Consider the following 17,942-nt stretch of genomic DNA (forward strand, 5'->3'; position numbering starts at 1 on the left):
ACTACCACCACCACATCTATCACCACAACAACTACTACATCCACCACCACCACCAAAACTACTACCACCACCACCTCAACTTCCACTACTACCACCACTACTACCGCCACCACCAAAACTACTACCACCACCACCTCAACTTCCACCACCACCAAAACTACCACCACCACAACTACTACTACCACCACTAGAACTACTACCACGACTACTACCGCCACCACCACTCCCGCCACTACCACCACCACTACTATTACCTCCACCACCACTACTACAATCACTACTACTACCACCACTACTACCACCATCACTACTACCACCAAACTACCACCACTACTACCACCACTCCTACTACTACTACCACCACTACCACTACCACCACCACTACTACTACCACTACCACCACCACTACTACTACCACTCCTACCACCACTACTACTACCACTACCACCACCACCACTACTACCACCACCACCACTACTACCACCACCACCACTACTACCACCACCACCACTACTACTACAACCACCACTACCACTACCACCACTACTACTACTACTACCACCATCACCACTACTACTACAACCACCACCACCACTACTACTACTACCACCACCACCACCACTACTACTACAACCACCACCACCACCACCACCATTACTACTACTACTACTACTACTACTACTACTACTACTACCACCACCACCACTACTACTACTACAACCACCACCACCACTACAACCACCACCACCACTACTACCACCATCACAACTACCACCACTACTACCTCCACCACCACTCCTACCACCTCCATCACCACTACTACTACCACTACCACTACTACTACCACTACCACCACTACTACTACCACCACTACTACTACTACTACTACCACCACCACTACTACTACTACTACCACCACTACTACCACTAGTACCACTACCACCACTACTACTACCACCACTACTACCACTACTACCACCACTACTACTACCACCACTACTACCACTACTACCACCACTACTACTACCACTACTACTACCACTACTACCACCACTACTACTACCACTACTACCACCACTACTACTACTACTACCACCACTACTACTACCTCCACCACTACTACCACTACTACTACCACTACCACCACCACTACTACTACCACCACTACTACTACTACTACCACTACTACTACCACTACCACCATCTGTACCACTACCACCACCTCTACCACTACCACTACTATTACCACCACCACTACTACCACTACCTCTACCACTACTATTACCACCACCACCACTACTACTACAGCGTCGTCCGGGTTATGGTTTGGCCGGGGTAGGCCATCATTGCAAATAAGAATTTGTTCTTAACCATGCCTAGCTAAATAAAGGTTAAATGTAAAACTGATGTCGTTTGGATATTTTGCACAGAATCTTTCCATTTTTTTCCTTTATTGTACTTTCTTGCCAGTCTCTGACATCTTTGCTCCACGAAAGTTGACAGAGAACTTCACAGATGTCAACTAGATTGAAGCATTCATTCTATCCATTTATGACATCATTCATTCTATCTGTTTATGACATCATTCAGTCTATCCATTTATGACATCATTCATTCTATCTGTTTATGACATCATTCATTCTATCCGTTTATGACATCATTCATTCTATCCATTTATGACCTTATTCTGTTGAGCAATGGTTCGTTTAGTCTTCTAGGGCAACATATAGTGACAGAAGAGAAGCTGCATGGATCTAATTATATTTCTGTTGACAAACAAATAGCCTACCAAAATGTCGGGAATTACAAGCAGAAACACATCTAAAAATCAGGAAGATAGTCCTGCACCCTGTCAAAGAATCGTTCTGCCATCTTTGACTGTAGCCTACTGTGCAGTTTCTATATTACCGTGTTAAGGGTTGGGTACGGGCCTCCAGGTTTTCACTTTATCAACATGTAGTCGGCCGGTTGCGGATGGGTTTGTTAGCAATTGCGGGTGAACAAACATGTGACCCGTGCACCACTAAAGTGTATGTCATTGTGTGGGGCGAGTAGTTTGCTGATGACAACGTTGTGAACAGAGTGCCCCGTGGTGGCTGTCGGGTTATGGTATGGGCAGGTAGAGGCTACAGACAACGAACACAATTGCATTTTATCGACGGCAATTTGAATACACAGATACCGTGATGAGGTCTTGACGCACATTGTCGTGTCATTCATCCACCGCCATCACCTCGCTTATCAGCATGATAATGCACGGCCCCATGTCGTAAGGATCTGTACACAATTCCTGGAAGCTGAACATGTTCTTCCATGGCCTGCATCCTCACCAGACATGTATCTACGTGTACTTCAGCGTGTTCCAGTTCCCGCCAATATCCAGCAATTTCACACAGCCATTGATGAGGAGAGGGACAAGATTCCACAGGCCACAATCTGATCCACTCTATGTGAAGGAAATGTGTCGCGCTGCGTGAGGCAAATTGGGGTCACACCAGATACTGACTGGTTTTCTGATCCACAGCCCCTACTTCTTTTTGCTTTGCTATCTGTGATCAACAGATACGTATCTGTATTCCCAGTCATGGGAAATCCATAAATTAGGGCTTAATGAATATTTAAATTGACTGATTTCCTTGTAAACTGTAACTAAGTAAAATCTTTGAAATAGTTTTATCTTGCATTTACGTTGATTTGTTATATTTTTGATCGGTATAGTAACTGTTGTCAGGAAGGAATGTTATATTTTTGATCGGTATAGTAACTGTTGTCAGGAAGGAATGTTATATTTTTGATCGGTATAGTAACTGTTGTCAGGAAGGAATGTTATATTTTTGATCGGTATAGTAACTGTTGTCAGGAAGGAATGTTATATTTTTGATCGGTATAGTAACTGTTGTCAGGAAGGAATGTTATATTTTTGATCGGTATAGTAACTGTTGTCAGGAAGGAATGTTATATTTTTGATCGGTATAGTAACTGTTGTCAGGAAGGAATGTTATATTTTTGATCGGTATAGTAACTGTTGTCAGGAAGGAATGTTATATTTTTGATCGGTATAGTAACTGTTGTCAGGAAGGAATGTTATATTTTTGATCAGTAGTAACTGATTTTTGATCAGTAGTAACTGTTGTCAGGAACTGACATTCCTTCCTGACAAGTAACTGGCTTCTATAGAAGGAGTAAGAAATACACTATTAGCTAAACTAGTAGTGTCTGCAAGTATACTGAACAATGCTAACGTTCTGTTGGAATATCTTGTTTCTCTCTACGGTGAAATGTTTGTAGCATAGCTGAGGTTCTTGTTTCAACATGTAAAATCTACAAAGACGATGTGGGGTGTCTTGTCACCATGGAGAGGATGTGGGGTGTCTTGTCACCATGGAGAGGATGTGGGGTGTCTTGTCACCATGGAGAGGATGTGGGGTGTCTTGTCACCATGGAGAGGATGTGGGGTGTCTTGTGTCACCATGGAGAAGATGTGGGGTGTCTTTTCACCATGGAGAGGGTGTGGGCTGTCTTGTGTTACCATGGAGAGGATGTGGGTTGTCTTGTCACCATGTAGAGGATGTGGGTTGTCTTGTCACCATGGAGAGGATGTGGGTTGTCTTGTCACCATGGAGAGGATGTGGGTTGTCTTGTCACCATGGAGAGGATGTGGGGTGTCTTGTGTCACCATGGAGAGGATGTGGGGTGTCTTGTCACCATGGAGAGGATTTGGGGTGTCTTGTGTCACCATGGAGAGGATGTGGGGTGTATTGTGTCACCATGGAGAGGATGTGGGGTGTCTTGTCACCATGGAGAGGATGTGGGGTGTCTTGCCACCATGGAGAGGATGTGGGGTGTCTTGTGTTACCATGGAGAGGATGTGGGGTGTCTTGTGTTACCATGGAAAGGATGTGGGGTGTCTTGTCACCATGGAGAGGATGTGGGGTGTCTTGTGTCACCATGGAGAGGATGTGGGGTGTCTTGTTACCATGGAGAGGTGTGGGGTGTCTTTTGTTACCATGGAGAGGATGTGGGGTGTCTTGTCACCATGGAGAGGATGTGGGGTGTCTTGTGTTACTATGGAGAGGATGTGGGGTGTCTTGTCACCATGGAGAGGATGTGGGGTGTCTTGTCACCATGGAGAGGATGTGGGGTGTCTTGTCACCATGGAGAGGATGTGGGGTGTCTTGTCACCATGGAGAGGATGTGGGGTGTATTGTGTCACCATGGAGAGGATGTGGGGTGTCTTGTGTCACCATGGAGAGGATGTGGGGTGTCTTGTCACCATGGAGAGGATGTGGGGTGTCTTGTTACCATGGAGAGGATGTGGGGTGTCTTGTTACCATGGAGAGGATGTGGGGTGTCTTGTCACCATGGAGAGGATGTGGGGTGTCTTGTGTTACTATGGAGAGGATGTGGGGTGTCTTGTCACCATGGAGAGGATGTGGGGTGTCTTGTCACCATGGAGAGGATGTGGGGTGTCTTGTCACCATGGAGAGGATGTGGGGTGTCTTGTGTCACCATGGAGACGCTGTGGGGTGTCTTGTGTCACCATGGAGAGGATGTGGGGTGTCTTGTGTCACCATGGAGAGGATGTGGGGTGTCTTGTGTCACCATGGAGAGGATGTGGGGTGTCTTGTGTTACCATGGAGAGGATGTGGGGTGTCTTGTGTCACCATGGAGAGGGTGTGGGCTGTCTTGTGTTACCATGGAGAGGATGTGGGTTGTCTTGTGTCACCATGGAGAGGATGTGGGGTGTCTTGTCACCATGGAGAGGATGTGGGGTGTCTTGTGTTACCATGGAGAGGATGCGGGGTGTCTTGTGTCACCATGGAGAGGGTGTGGGCTGTCTTGTGTTACCATGGAGAGGATGTGGGTTGTCTTGTCACCATGGAGAGGATGTGGGTTGTCTTGTCACCATGGAGAGGATGTGGGGTGTCTTGTCACCATGGAGAGGATGTGGGGTGTCTTGTCACCATGGAGAGGATGTGGGGTGTCTTGTCACCATGGAGAGGATGTGGGGTGTCTTGTCTCCATGGAGAGGATGTGGGGTGTCTTGACACCATGGAGAGGATGTGTGTGTATATCCTCTGTGTGTGTTTCCTCTGTCGTGTGTGTGTGTGTGTGTGTGTGTGTCCTCTGTGTGTGTGTGTGTGTGTGTGTGTGTGTCCTCTGTCTGTGTGTGTGTGTGTGTGTGTGTCCTCTGTCTGTGTGTGTGTGTATGTGTCCTCTCTTTGTGTGTGTGTCCTCTCTGTGTGTGTGTGTGTCCTCTCTGTGTGTGTGTGTGTCCTCTCTGTGTGTGTGTGTGTCCTCTGTGTGTGTGTGTGTCCTCTCTGTGTGTGTGTGTCCTCTCTGTGTGTGTGTCCTCTCTGTGTGTGTGTGTGTGTGTGTGTCCTTTCTGTGTGTGTGTGTCCTCTGTCTGCATGTGTGTGTCTCCCCTGTGTGTGTGTGTGTGTGTGTGTGTGTGTGTGTGTGTGTGTGTGTGTTAGTGTGTCCTCTGTGTGTGTTAGTGTGTCCTCTGTGTTAGTGTGTCCTCTGTGTGTGCGTGTGTGTATAACCAGCATGATCTTCACCCGTTTCATAGCTTCATAACAATCAGCTCTGAAGCAGGAAGTACTAACACATCACAGTGACCTTTTTAGCTGTTTGCTCTCCCTCTCCTCCTCCCTTTCTATCGCTCCTCTCCTCTAATGCCACACAATAGAGTACTGTTAAATTCAGCGGAGGGAGGGGAGACTGGGTGAAAGCGCCAGCCTCTCTCTTGGAACACTGACAGAGAGAGAACCCTGTTGTTTCAGCACACACAGCCGGCTGGTGATTTGGTAGCTAGTCTGCTTCCCACCCTGCCTCCGCCTCCCCTATCCTCCCCCTCTCTTCTCTCCTTCTCTTTTCTCTTGCTCTCTCTTTGGCTCACTCAGCTCGGCCCCTCCTCCCTCCCCTGCTGCGTTGCCAGGCAACAGCGGTCTGGAGCAATGGGAGCAGGGGCGGCGAGGGAGGGAGGGAGGGAGCAGAGGAAGAGAGAGAGAGAGAGAGAGAAGAGTTGAGGGGGGAGGGAGCAGGGCCAAGCAGAGCGGAGCAAAGCGATTGGTGGAGCAGATTGGTGTATGATTTATTAGCCGGGGCTGGAGAGGCAGGAGAGATGGAATGAAGGGAGGACGAGAGCGGAGAGCCCAGGCGGCAGCTGAAATGGAGCTTTTAACCGGAGCCGGCATGTAGGGGGGGGGGAGGCAGAGAGACGGAAAGGAAGGAGTGAAGGAGTAGGGCAGGGAGGATTAGAGGAGTGAAGTGGGAGGAGGAGGAGTGTGTGCAGTACAGTCAGCCGTCTGAACAGCTCAGCCAACTGAGCAGCTCAGCCAACTGAGCAATACATCTCCAGACAGCCAGGCTGTGTGAACAGAACATTAGTGGGGATGAGATAATTGGGTGATATGATTGGGACTGGGGGGAGTGGCTGCTGCTGTGTAGTGATGAGTGTTAATTGTCGTCGTCGTCGTCGTCCCCACCCCACCACCATGAAATTGTGGAGGGGACTCTGGGTCTGTATGTTAGTCACACGAGATTTCTCAAGACCGCATTGGGGCGATTTTAACAAAGCTTCTGTTAGTGATACGTCTTGCAATAGAGACCGGGTGTTTACAAAATGACACTGATCCGGCACAAGGCGGGATGGCAATTAATTTAAATGTATTAGTCACAAGCAATATCTGAATTGGCCCAAGGGGGGCGCTGCATCATTTGTGGGGGACGACATGTTTACCGTTGCCTCGTTGAGGTTAGTCACAAGCAGGGCCAGAGCCCATACACCCCAGGAAATGAAGTACCGCTTTACATCACTGACGCCGCTTTACGTCACTGACACCGCTTTACGTCACTGATACCGCTTTACGTCACTGATACCGCTTTACGTCACTGATACCGCTTTACGTCACTGATACCGCTTTACATCACTGACGCCGCTTTACATCACTGACGCCGCTTTACATCACTGACGCCGCTTTACATCACTGATACCGCTTTACGTCACTGACACCGCTTTACGTCACTGACACCGCTTTACGTCACTGACACCGCTTTACGTCACTGATACCGCTTTACGTCACTGATACCGCTTTACATCACTGACGCCGCTTTACATCACTGACGCCGCTTTACATCACTGATACCGCTTTACGTCACTGACACCGCTTTACGTCACTGACACCGCTTTACGTCACTGATACCGCTTTACGTCACTGATACCGCTTTACGTCACTGACACCGCTTTACGTCACTGATACCGCTTTACGTCACTGATACCGCTTTACGTCACTGATACCGCTTTACGTCACTGATACCGCTTTACGTCACTGATACCGCTTTACGTCACTGATACCGCTTTACGTCACTGATACCGCTTTACGTCACTGATACCGCTTTACGTCACTGATACCGCTTTACGTCACTGACACCGCTTTACGTCACTGACACCGCTTTACGTCACTGATACCGCTTTACGTCACTGATACCGCTTTACGTCACTGACACCGCTTTACGTCACTGACACCGCTTTACGTCACTGATACCGCTTTACGTCACTGACGCCGCTTTACGTCACTGACACCGCTTTACGTCACTGATGCCGCTTTACGTCACTGATGCCGCTTTACGTCACTGATACCGCTTTACGTCACTGATACCGCTTTACGTCACTGACACCGCTTTACATCACTGACGCCGCTTTACATCACTGACGCCGCTTTACGTCACTGACACCGCTTTACGTCACTGACACCGCTTTACGTCACTGATACCGCTTTACGTCACTGATACCGCTTTACGTCACTGACACCGCTTTACGTCACTGACGCCGCTTTACATCACTGACGCCGCTTTACATCACTGATACCGCTTTACGTCACTGATACCGCTTTACGTCACTGATACCGCTTTACGTCACTGATACCGCTTTACGTCACTGATACCGCTTTACGTCACTGACACCGCTTTACGTCACTGATACCGCTTTACGTCACTGACACCGCTTTACGTCACTGATACCGCTTTACATCACTGACGCCGCTTTACATCACTGATGCCGCTTTACGTCACTGACACCGTTTTACGTCACTGACACCGCTTTACGTCACTGATACCGCTTTACGTCACTGATACCGCTTTACGTCACTGATACCGCTTTACGTCACTGATACCGCTTTACGTCATTTACGTCACTGATACCGCTTTACGTCACTGACACCGCTTTATGTCACTGACACCGCTTTACGTCACTGATACCGCTTTACGTCATTTACGTCACTGACACCGCTTTACGTCACTGACGCCGCTTTACGTCACTGACACCGCTTTACGTCACTGATACCGCTTTACGTCACTGACGCCGCTTTACGTCACTGACGCCGCTTTACGTCACTGACACCGCTTTACGTCACTGATACCGCTTTACGTCACTGATACCGCTTTACGTCACTGACGCCGCTTTACGTCACTGACGCCGCTTTACGTCACTGACGCCGCTTTACGTCACTGACGCCGCTTTACGTCACTGACGCCGCTTTACGTCACTGACGCCGCTTTACGTCCCTGATACCGCTTTACATCACTGACCGTCTTCCTCCTGCTGGCGTTCTCAGATTCTGCCGTTACTCTCCTGAAGTTGCCGACAATAAGCTACACGAGGAGTCTGCAACCTTTCTCGTGCGTGAATGACCATTTATCTGGCCATTTCTACCAATCTCCGTGCCAGTTTATGGTTTTCATTTTGCACATTTTTCCTGGAACAGTTAAATTTCATTTAAAAGATGTCTTTGTATCTCAATTTATAATTATATCTAAATGAAAATAATACAAACCTAAAAAGCAACTTTTATTGCCATTAATATCTATGTAAAAAAAAAAGAAAGAAAATCAATAAAGCCAACAAACAAAAACATTATATCCTGCAGGTTAAAATATCCTGATAAAAATGTTTAAATCCTATAAATCACATTTGGCTATGCATGGCCTGTCTGCAACGAACTTAAAACATTGTATCAACTCTTAACTTGGGTCTGGCTCAAAGCTCTCACTAGCAAACTTACAACATTGTATAAAATATTCTGGGCCTTCAGCATTTCCTGTGCTAGGAAATGGACAGACACAGCTGTAGGCTATTTGAGCAATAGATAAGAAGCAATTAAGTAGGTCTATTTTATGACGTTTCAACTGGATCAGACCACAACATTTTCCCCCTTTTCACGCTGAGTGGTTATCGACAGGGGGAGAGAGAGATGGAAAGATTTTTCTAATACATTGAGGAACTATTGTCATTCTCAATGTGATGTAAAAACAGACTTTGTTTGCTTGCTGTTTGAGATGAAGAAAACATGACTTTGAAAAGCTCCACTGCTCATTAGTGGTGGGAAGTTAAGCCAATCAGAAATACTATCAGATCCCCAAATGGGCATATTTATATGCCTCCATTTTCACGCAGGCCAGGTAGCCTATAGACCTACTTCAATGTGTAATCAGGCCAGGTAGTCTATAGACCTACTTCTATGTGTAATCAGGCCAGGTAGCCTATAGACCTACTTCTATGTGTAATCAGGCCAGGTAGCCTATAGACCTACTTCAATGTGTAATCAGGCCAGGTAGTCTATAGGTCTACTTCTATGTGTAATCAGGTAGTCTATAGACCTACTTCTATGTGTAATCAGGTAGTCTATAGACCTACTTCTATGTGTAATCAGGCCAGGTAGTCTATAGACCTACTTCAATGTGTAATCAGGCCAGGTAGTCTATAGACCTACTTCTATGTGTAATCAGGCCAGGTAGTCTATAGACCTACGTCAATGTGTAATCAGGCCAGGTAGTCTATAGACCTACTTCAATGTGTAATAAGGCCAGGTAGCCTATAGGGCTACTTCAATGTGTAATCAGGCCAGGTAGCCTATAGGGCTACTTCAATGTGTAATCAGGCCAGGTAGCCTATAGGTCTACTTCAATGTGTAATCAGGCCAGGTAGCCTATAGGTCTACTTCTATGTGTAATCAGGTAGTCTATAGACCTACTTCTATGTGTAATCAGGTAGTCTATAGACCTACTTCTATGTGTAATCAGGTAGTCTATAGACCTACTTCTATGTGTAATCAGGTAGTCTATAGACCTACTTCTATGTGTAATCAGGTAGTCTATAGACCTACTTCTATGTGTAATCAGGTAGTCTATAGACCTACTTCTATGTGTAAGCAGGTAGTCTATAGACCTACTTCTATGTGTAATCAGGTAGTCTATAGACCTACTTCTATGTGTAATCAGGTAGTCTATAGACCTACTTATATGTGTAATCAGGAAGTCTATAGACCTACTTCTATGTGTAATCAGGCCAGGTAGTCTATAGACCTACTTCTATGTGTAATCAGGTAGTCTATAGACCTACTTCTATGTGTAATCAGGTAGCCTATAGACCTACATCTATGTGTCAGCAGGTAGTCTATAGACCTACTTCTATGTGTAATCAGGTAGTCTATAGACCTACTTCTATGTGTAATCAGGCCAGGTAGCCTATAGGTCTACTTCAATGTGTAATCAGGCCAGGTAGCCTATAGGTCTACTTCTATGTGTAATCAGGTAGTCTATAGGTCTACTTCTATGTGTAATCAGGTAGTCTATAGACCTACTTCTATGTGTAATCAGGTAGTCTATAGACCTACTTCTATGTGTAATCAGGTAGTCTATAGACCTACTTATATGTGTAATCAGGTAGTCTATAGACCTACTTCTATGTGTAATCAGGCCAGGTAGCCTATAGGTCTACTTCAATGTGTAATCAGGCCAGGTAGCCTATAGGTCTACTTCTATGTGTAATCAGGTAGTCTATAGGTCTACTTCTATGTGTAATCAGGTAGTCTATAGACCTACTTCTATGTGTAATCAGGTAGTCTATAGACCTACTTATATGTGTAATCAGGTAGTCTATAGACCTACTTCAATGTGTAATCAGGTAGTCTATAGACCTACTTCTATGTGTAATCAGGTAGTCTATAGACCTACTTCTATGTGTAATCAGGTAGTCTATAGACCTACTTCAATGTGTAATCAGGTAGTCTATAGACCTACTTCTATGTGTAATCAGGTAGTCTATAGACCTACTTCTATGTGTAATCAGGTAGCCTATAGACCTACTTCAATGTGTAATCAGGTAGTCTATAGACCTACTTCAATGTGTAATCAGGTAGTCTATAGACCTACTTCTATGTGTAATCAGGTAGTCTATAGACCTACTTCTATGTGTAATCAGGTAGCCTATAGACCTACTTCAATGTGTAATCAGGTAGTCTATAGACCTACTTCAATGTGTAATCAGGTAGTCTATAGACCTACTTCTATGTGTAATCAGGTAGTCTATAGACCTACTTCTATGTGTAATCAGGTAGTCTATAGACCTACTTCTATGTGTAATCAGGTAGTCTATAGACCTACTTCTATGTGTAATCAGGCCAAAACCTACTCATTGGAAAGGTTTCTTTCTATTGTTGTACAATGTAGAAAATTAAATAAAGAAAAACCCTTCGATCCAGTTGTTGTATCCAAACTTTTGACTGGTACTGTATGTTTATGCATTATATAGTAGTATCTCTATGGGGTGTCCTCACCTGGTATGGGGTTGTATATACACTGAACAAAAATATAAAAATGCAACATGTAATGTGTTGTTTTCATGAGCTTAAATAAAAAAAGTCTCAGACATTTTCCATACGCATAAAAAAAAGTCTAATGTTTGGACACACCTACTCATTCAAAGGTTTTTATTTATTTTATTTTTACAATTTTCTACATTGTAGAATAATAGTGAAGACATCAAAACTATGAAATAACACATATGGAATCATGTAGTAACCCCACCCAAAAAAAAGTGTTATATGAAAAAAGATATATATATATTTACAATAAATAATTGTAAATAGTAAAATAAATAAACCCTTCCAATGAGTAGGTGTCCAAACATTTGACTGGTCAGAGGTCGTACTGTCAGAGGTCGTACTGTCAGAGGTCGTACTGTCAGAGGTCGTACTGTCAGAGGTCGTACTGTCAGAGGCCGACCAACAGCCCCCGTCTGTTGTCCCGGCGACTAAATGGAGTCAGCCCTAGAAGACACAATGTATAAAATTATTTTAGTCGCCAGGACAAGTCTGTTGTCCCGGTGACTAAATGGAGTCAGCCCTAGAAGACACAATGTATAAAATTATTTTAGTCGCCAGGACAAGTCTGTTGTCCCGGCAACTAAATGGAGTCAGCCCTAGAAGACACAATGTATAAAATTATTTTAGTCGCCAGGACAAGTCTGTTGTCCCGGCAACTAAATGGAGTCAGCCCTAGAAGACACAATGTATAAAATTATTTTAGTCGCCAGGACAAGTCTGTTGTCCCGGTGACTAAATGGAGTCAGCCCTAGAAGACACAATGTATAAAATAATTTTAGTCGCCAGGACAAGTCTGTTGTCCCGGCAACTAAATGGAGTCAGCCCTAGAAGACACAATGTATAAAATTATTTTAGTCGCCAGGACAAGTCTGTTGTCCCGGCAACTAAATGGAGTCAGCCCTAGAAGACACAATGTATAAAATTATTTTAGTCGCCAGGACAAGTCTGTTGTCCCGGTGACTAAATGGAGTCAGCCCTAGAAGACACAATGTATAAAAGTATTTTTTTTTTTAAACTATTTATTTTGTATTTTTGCCCATTACATGTCTCATTTACAAAATCACATTTTTTGGAGCAAATTTAGCTGAAATAGTGAAAATGGATCTATCATTTATCAGACCATATTGATTTAACATGGTTATCTCTCTCATCTATCAGGTTGTGTTTGAGTATATCCAGAGTGTACCTGAGTATAGAGGAGGTTCTGGGGGGGGTCACACACACACACACACACACACACACAGAGGACAGGAATGTTTCTCTCTCTCCTGTTGTAGCTGGCTCCATCTGCTGGCTAATCAACTGCCTCACTTCACTTCCACACTCATAACGCTAATCATCTAGCTGGACAGTCGAGCTCCATCTCCGATAGATGTTACAGGCTTCCACAGAACATTAAAGCCGTCCTCCTCTACTCTCCGATAAGGAGTATTGTCTGTGGTAGGTTAGCTACTGACAGGGAGGAAAAAAAAGAGCTTGTAATTAATTTGCTAGATTTTGTAATTGTTATGTTTTACTCGGATGGCATGTCCTATAAGGCAGTGGTTCTGACCTTTTTCCATTCCGTGAAACACCTTCAAAAGCGTTTGAGGTCCACAATTTGTTTTAAACATATCTTGGCGGTCAAAGTAGTCTGTTTTAGCAGTGAATATAATCATTTAAAGGCCTGTTATAAAATACTTGCTTTGTTAAAAGTGGAGCGTTCAGTTCAGGCTATTACGGTGTTCACCAGAGCATTGAGGTTATTACAGTGTTCACCAGAGCGTTGAGCTTATTAGTGTTCACCAGAGCGTTGAGGTTATTACAGTGTTCACCAGAGCGTTGAGGTTATTAGTGTTCACCAGAGCATTGAGGTTATTACAGTGTTCACCAGAGCGTGGAGCTTATTAGTGTTCACCAGAGCGTTGAGGTTATTACAGTGTTCACCAGAGCGTTGAGGTTATTAGTGTTCACCAGAGCGTTGAGGTTATTACAGTGTTCACCAGAGCGTTGAGGTTATTAGTGTTCACCAGAGCGTTGAGCTTATTAGTGTTCACCAGAGCGTTGAGGTTATTAGTGTTCACCAGAGCGTTGAGCTTATTAGTGTTCACCAGAGCGTTGAGGTTATTAGTGTTCACCAGAACGTTGAGGTTATTAGTGTTCACCAGAACGTTGAGGTTATTACAGTGTTCACCAGAGCGGTGAGGTTATTACAGTGTTCACCAGAGCGGTGAGGTTATTACAGTGTTCACCAGAACGTTGAGGTTATTACAGTGTTCACCAGAGCGTTGAGGTTATTACAGTGTTCACCAGAACGTTGAGGTTATTAGTGTTCACCAGAACGTTGAGGTTATTAGTGTTCACCAGAGCGTTGAGGTTATTAGTGTTCACCAGAACGTTGAGGTTATTAGTGTTCACCAGAGCGTTGAGGTTATTACTGTTCACCAGAGCGTTGAGGTTATTAATGTTCACCAGAACGTTGAGGTTATTAGTGTTCACCAGAGCGTTGAGGTTATTAGTGTTCACCAGATCGTTGAGGTTATTAGTGTTCACCAGAGTATTGAGGTTATTAGTGTTCACCAGAGCGTTGAGGTTATTACAGTGTTCACCAGAGCTTTGAGGTTATTAGTGTTCACCAGAGCGTTGAGGTTATTACAGTGTTCACCAGAGCGTTGAGGTTATTAGTGTTCACCAGAGCGTTGAGGTTATTACAGTGTTCACCAGAGCGTTGAGGTTATTACAGTGTTCACCAGAGCGTTGAGGTTATTACAGTGTTCACCAGAGCGTTGAGGTTATTAGTGTTCACCAGAGCGTTGAGGTTATTACAGTGTTCACCAGAGCGTTGAGGTTATTACTGTTCACCAGAGCATTGAGGTTATTACAGTGTTCACCAGAACGTTCAGTTCAGTTTATTAGTGTTCACCAGAACGTTCAGTTTATTACAGTGTTCGCTAGAACATTCAGTTCAGTTTATTACAGTGTTCGCTAGAACATTCAGTTCAGTTTATTACAGTGTTCACTAGAGCGGCCAGGTTATTACACAGTGTTCACCGGAGCGGCCAGGTTATTACAGTGTTCACCAGAGCGTTGAGGTTATTAGTGTTCACCAGAACGTTGAGGTTATTAGTGTTCACCAGAACGTTGAGGTTATTAGTGTTCACCAGAACGTTGAGGTTATTAGTGTTCACCAGAACGTTGAGGTTATTCGTGTTCACCAGAACGTTGAGGTTATTAGTGTTCACCAGAACGTTGAGGTTATTAGTGTTCACCAGAACGTTGAGGTTATTAGTGTTCACCAGAACGTTGAGGTTATTAGTGTTCACCAGAACTTTGAGGTTATTAGTGTTCACCAGAACGTTGAGGTTATTACTGTTCACCAGATCATTGAGGTTATTACAGTGTTCACCAGAACATTCAGTTCAGGTTATTACACAGTGTTCACCGGAGCGGCCAGGTTATTACACAGTGTCCCCCGGAGCGGCCAGGTTATTTATTACACAGTGTCCCCCGGAGCGGCCAGGTTATTTATTACACAGTGTCCCCCGGAGCGGCCAGGTTATTACACAGTGTTCACCGGAGCGGCCAGGTTATTTATTACACAGTGTTCACCGGAGCGGCCAGGTTATTACAGTGTTCACCGGAGCGGCCAGGTTGTTACACAGTGTTCACCGGAGCTGCCAGGTTGTTACACAGTGTCCACCGGAGCGGCCAGGTTATTACAGTGTCCACCGGAGCGGCCAGGTTATTACAGTGTCCCCCGGAGCGGCCAGGTTATTAGTGTCCCCCGGAGCGGCCAGGTTATTACAGTGTCCCCCGGAGCGGCCAGGTTATTACAGTGTCCCCCGGAGCGGCCAGGTTATTACACAGTGTTCACCGGAGCGGCCAGGTTATTACAGTGTTCACCGGAGCGGCCAGGTTATTACACAGTGTCCCCCGGAGCGGCCAGGTTATTTATTACACAGTGTCCCCCGGAGCGGCCAGGTTATTACACAGTGTTCACCGGAGCGGCCAGGTTATTTATTACACAGTGTTCACCGGAGCGGCCAGGTTATTACAGTGTTCACCGGAGCGGCCAGGTTATTACACAGTGTTCACCGGAGCAGCCAGGTTATTACAGTGTTCACCGGAGCGGCCAGGTTGTTACACAGTGTTCACCGGAGCGGCCAGGTTGTTACACAGTGTCCACCGGAGCGGCCAGGTTATTACAGTGTCCACCGGAGCGGCCAGGTTATTACAGTGTCCCCCGGAGCGGCCAGGTTATTACAGTGTCCCCCGGAGCGGCCAGGTTATTACAGTGTCCCCCGGAGCGGCCAGGTTATTACAGTGTCCCCCGGAGCGGCCAGGTTATTACACAGTGTTCACCGGAGCGGCCAGGTTATTACACAGTGTTCACCGGAGCGGCCAGGTTATTACAGTGTTCACCGGAGCGGCCAGGTTATTACAGTGTCCCCCGGAGCGGCCAGGTTATTACAGTGTCCCCCGGAGCGGCCAGGTTATTAGTGTCCCCCGGAGCGGCCAGGTTATTACAGTGTCCCCCGGAGAGGCCAGGTTATTACACAGTGTTCACCGGAGCGGCCAGGTTATTACACAGTGTTCACCGGAGCGGCCAGGTTATTACACAGTGTTCACCGGAGCGGCCAGGTTATTACACAGTATATGAAAGTGTGTCGTAATTCACTGCAGCTCTTGCATCATTGTACGTTGTAGCTTACTTGTTGCAAAATAGTTTTTATTTTTGTCTGAATGGTCACAGATCGCCCCGTTTTTATTTTTGCAACCGAGTATTTCCGGTTAGCTACTTCAGTGAAATTCTCTTTCATTCCCCGACCAGAGCAGACCTGAGTGTGTAAACATTCTGTGGTTCCATAACGCTGGTTAGTGTTCATCAGGGTTTTCCAAAGGGTGCACGTTTTGGTTTTTTGCTCACGATACACTACAGCCGATTCAAATAATCAACTAGTCATCAAGCTTTGATCATTTGAATCAACATAAGCCAAAACGTGTACCCATTGGGGTCCCCAGGACCGAGTTTGGGAAACGCTGGTGTACATGAAAACAGCTTGGCATTCTAACACATACATGACTGGCAGAAAATCCATGTCTGGTTTTACCTCTCACTTGTCTCCTTTTACTGTGGCCAACACATTTCTCCACATATTGTCCCTACCTTCCTCCCTCTTGCTCCCAGCCTGTCCTGTGTGTGTCGACCCCAAATACCGGAATATATTTAAAGGGCTGTCGCTTTAACGGCAGGCAGTGGCTGGAAAGTTATGACAACAGTGAAGGTTGTGGATTGGTCAGTGTAGCTACATGCATGTAATGTGGAGGCTAGAGAAGCCAATAAACCAGCTTTAGCTGTCCTCACATCACAACAGGCTAGAGGGAGCTGAGGAGGAACCCGGGCCGTGCCAGGGGAGGAACCCGGGCCGTGCCAGGGGAGGAACCCGGGCCGTGCCAGGTTGCAGCAGCATGCGTCAGAGTAGGGCTCCATTCCACTGGGCTCCGGCTCCTATTAACGTTTTTCAGTTGACCGACCAGAGGCTCTCTAGGGCTCCACTCAGTCATCTACACTGAACAAAAATATAAACCCAACAATTTCAACTATTTTACTGAGTTAAAGTTTATATAAGGAAATCAGTCAATTGAAAAATGTATTAGTTTCTAATCTATGGCTTTCACATGACTGGGCAGGGGCGTAGCCATGGTTGAGCCTGTTAGGGCATAGGCCCACCCTATTCGGAGCCAAGCCCAGCCAATCAGAAAGGCCTTTATTACCGGCAGAAATAGTAAAAACATCATATGAAAATATTGTTCTCTGTTTTCTGATTGTAAGATTCCAGAATTGTTTTTGAAAATTGAGATTGATGAAACATGCCAACAATATCTGTTCTAATCGGTTAAACATTAGAACTGTTACCCAGAAATACTGGCTGGTTTCAGACGATCCCGCAGGTGAAGAAGCAGGGTGTGGAGGTCCTGGGCAGGCGTGGTTGCATGTGGTCAGTTGTTGTGAGACCAGTTGGGCGTACTGCCAAATTCTGGTGGAGAAATTAACATTCAATTATCTGACAACAGCACCCGTGCACATTCCTGAAGTCAGCGGCTTATGGTAGAGAAATTAACATTCAATACTCTGGTGGACATTCCTGTAGTCAGCCAATTGCACTCTCCTTCAAAACTTGAGACATCTGTGGCATTGTGTTGTGGGACAAAACTGCACATTTTTAGAGAGGCCTTTTATTTTCCCCAGCACAAGGTGCACCTGTGTAATGATCGTGGTGTTTAATCAGCTTCTTG

At 45.6% G+C, this 17,942-nt stretch overlaps 1 protein-coding gene across 19 annotated transcripts in view; it reads left to right on the top strand.

Annotated features, from left to right (window-relative positions):
- LOC110491178 (arginine-glutamic acid dipeptide repeats protein) overlaps window positions 1–17,942 on the top strand; it is a 323,796-nt gene that overhangs the window by 250,763 nt on the left and 55,091 nt on the right. The gene's annotated exons all lie outside the window — the stretch shown is intronic.

Source organism: Oncorhynchus mykiss, chromosome 16 (genome assembly GCF_057628025.1).
Source record: "Oncorhynchus mykiss isolate SJ-2025 chromosome 16, ASM5762802v1, whole genome shotgun sequence".
In the NCBI taxonomy this organism is placed as follows: domain Eukaryota; kingdom Metazoa; phylum Chordata; class Actinopteri; order Salmoniformes; family Salmonidae; genus Oncorhynchus; species Oncorhynchus mykiss.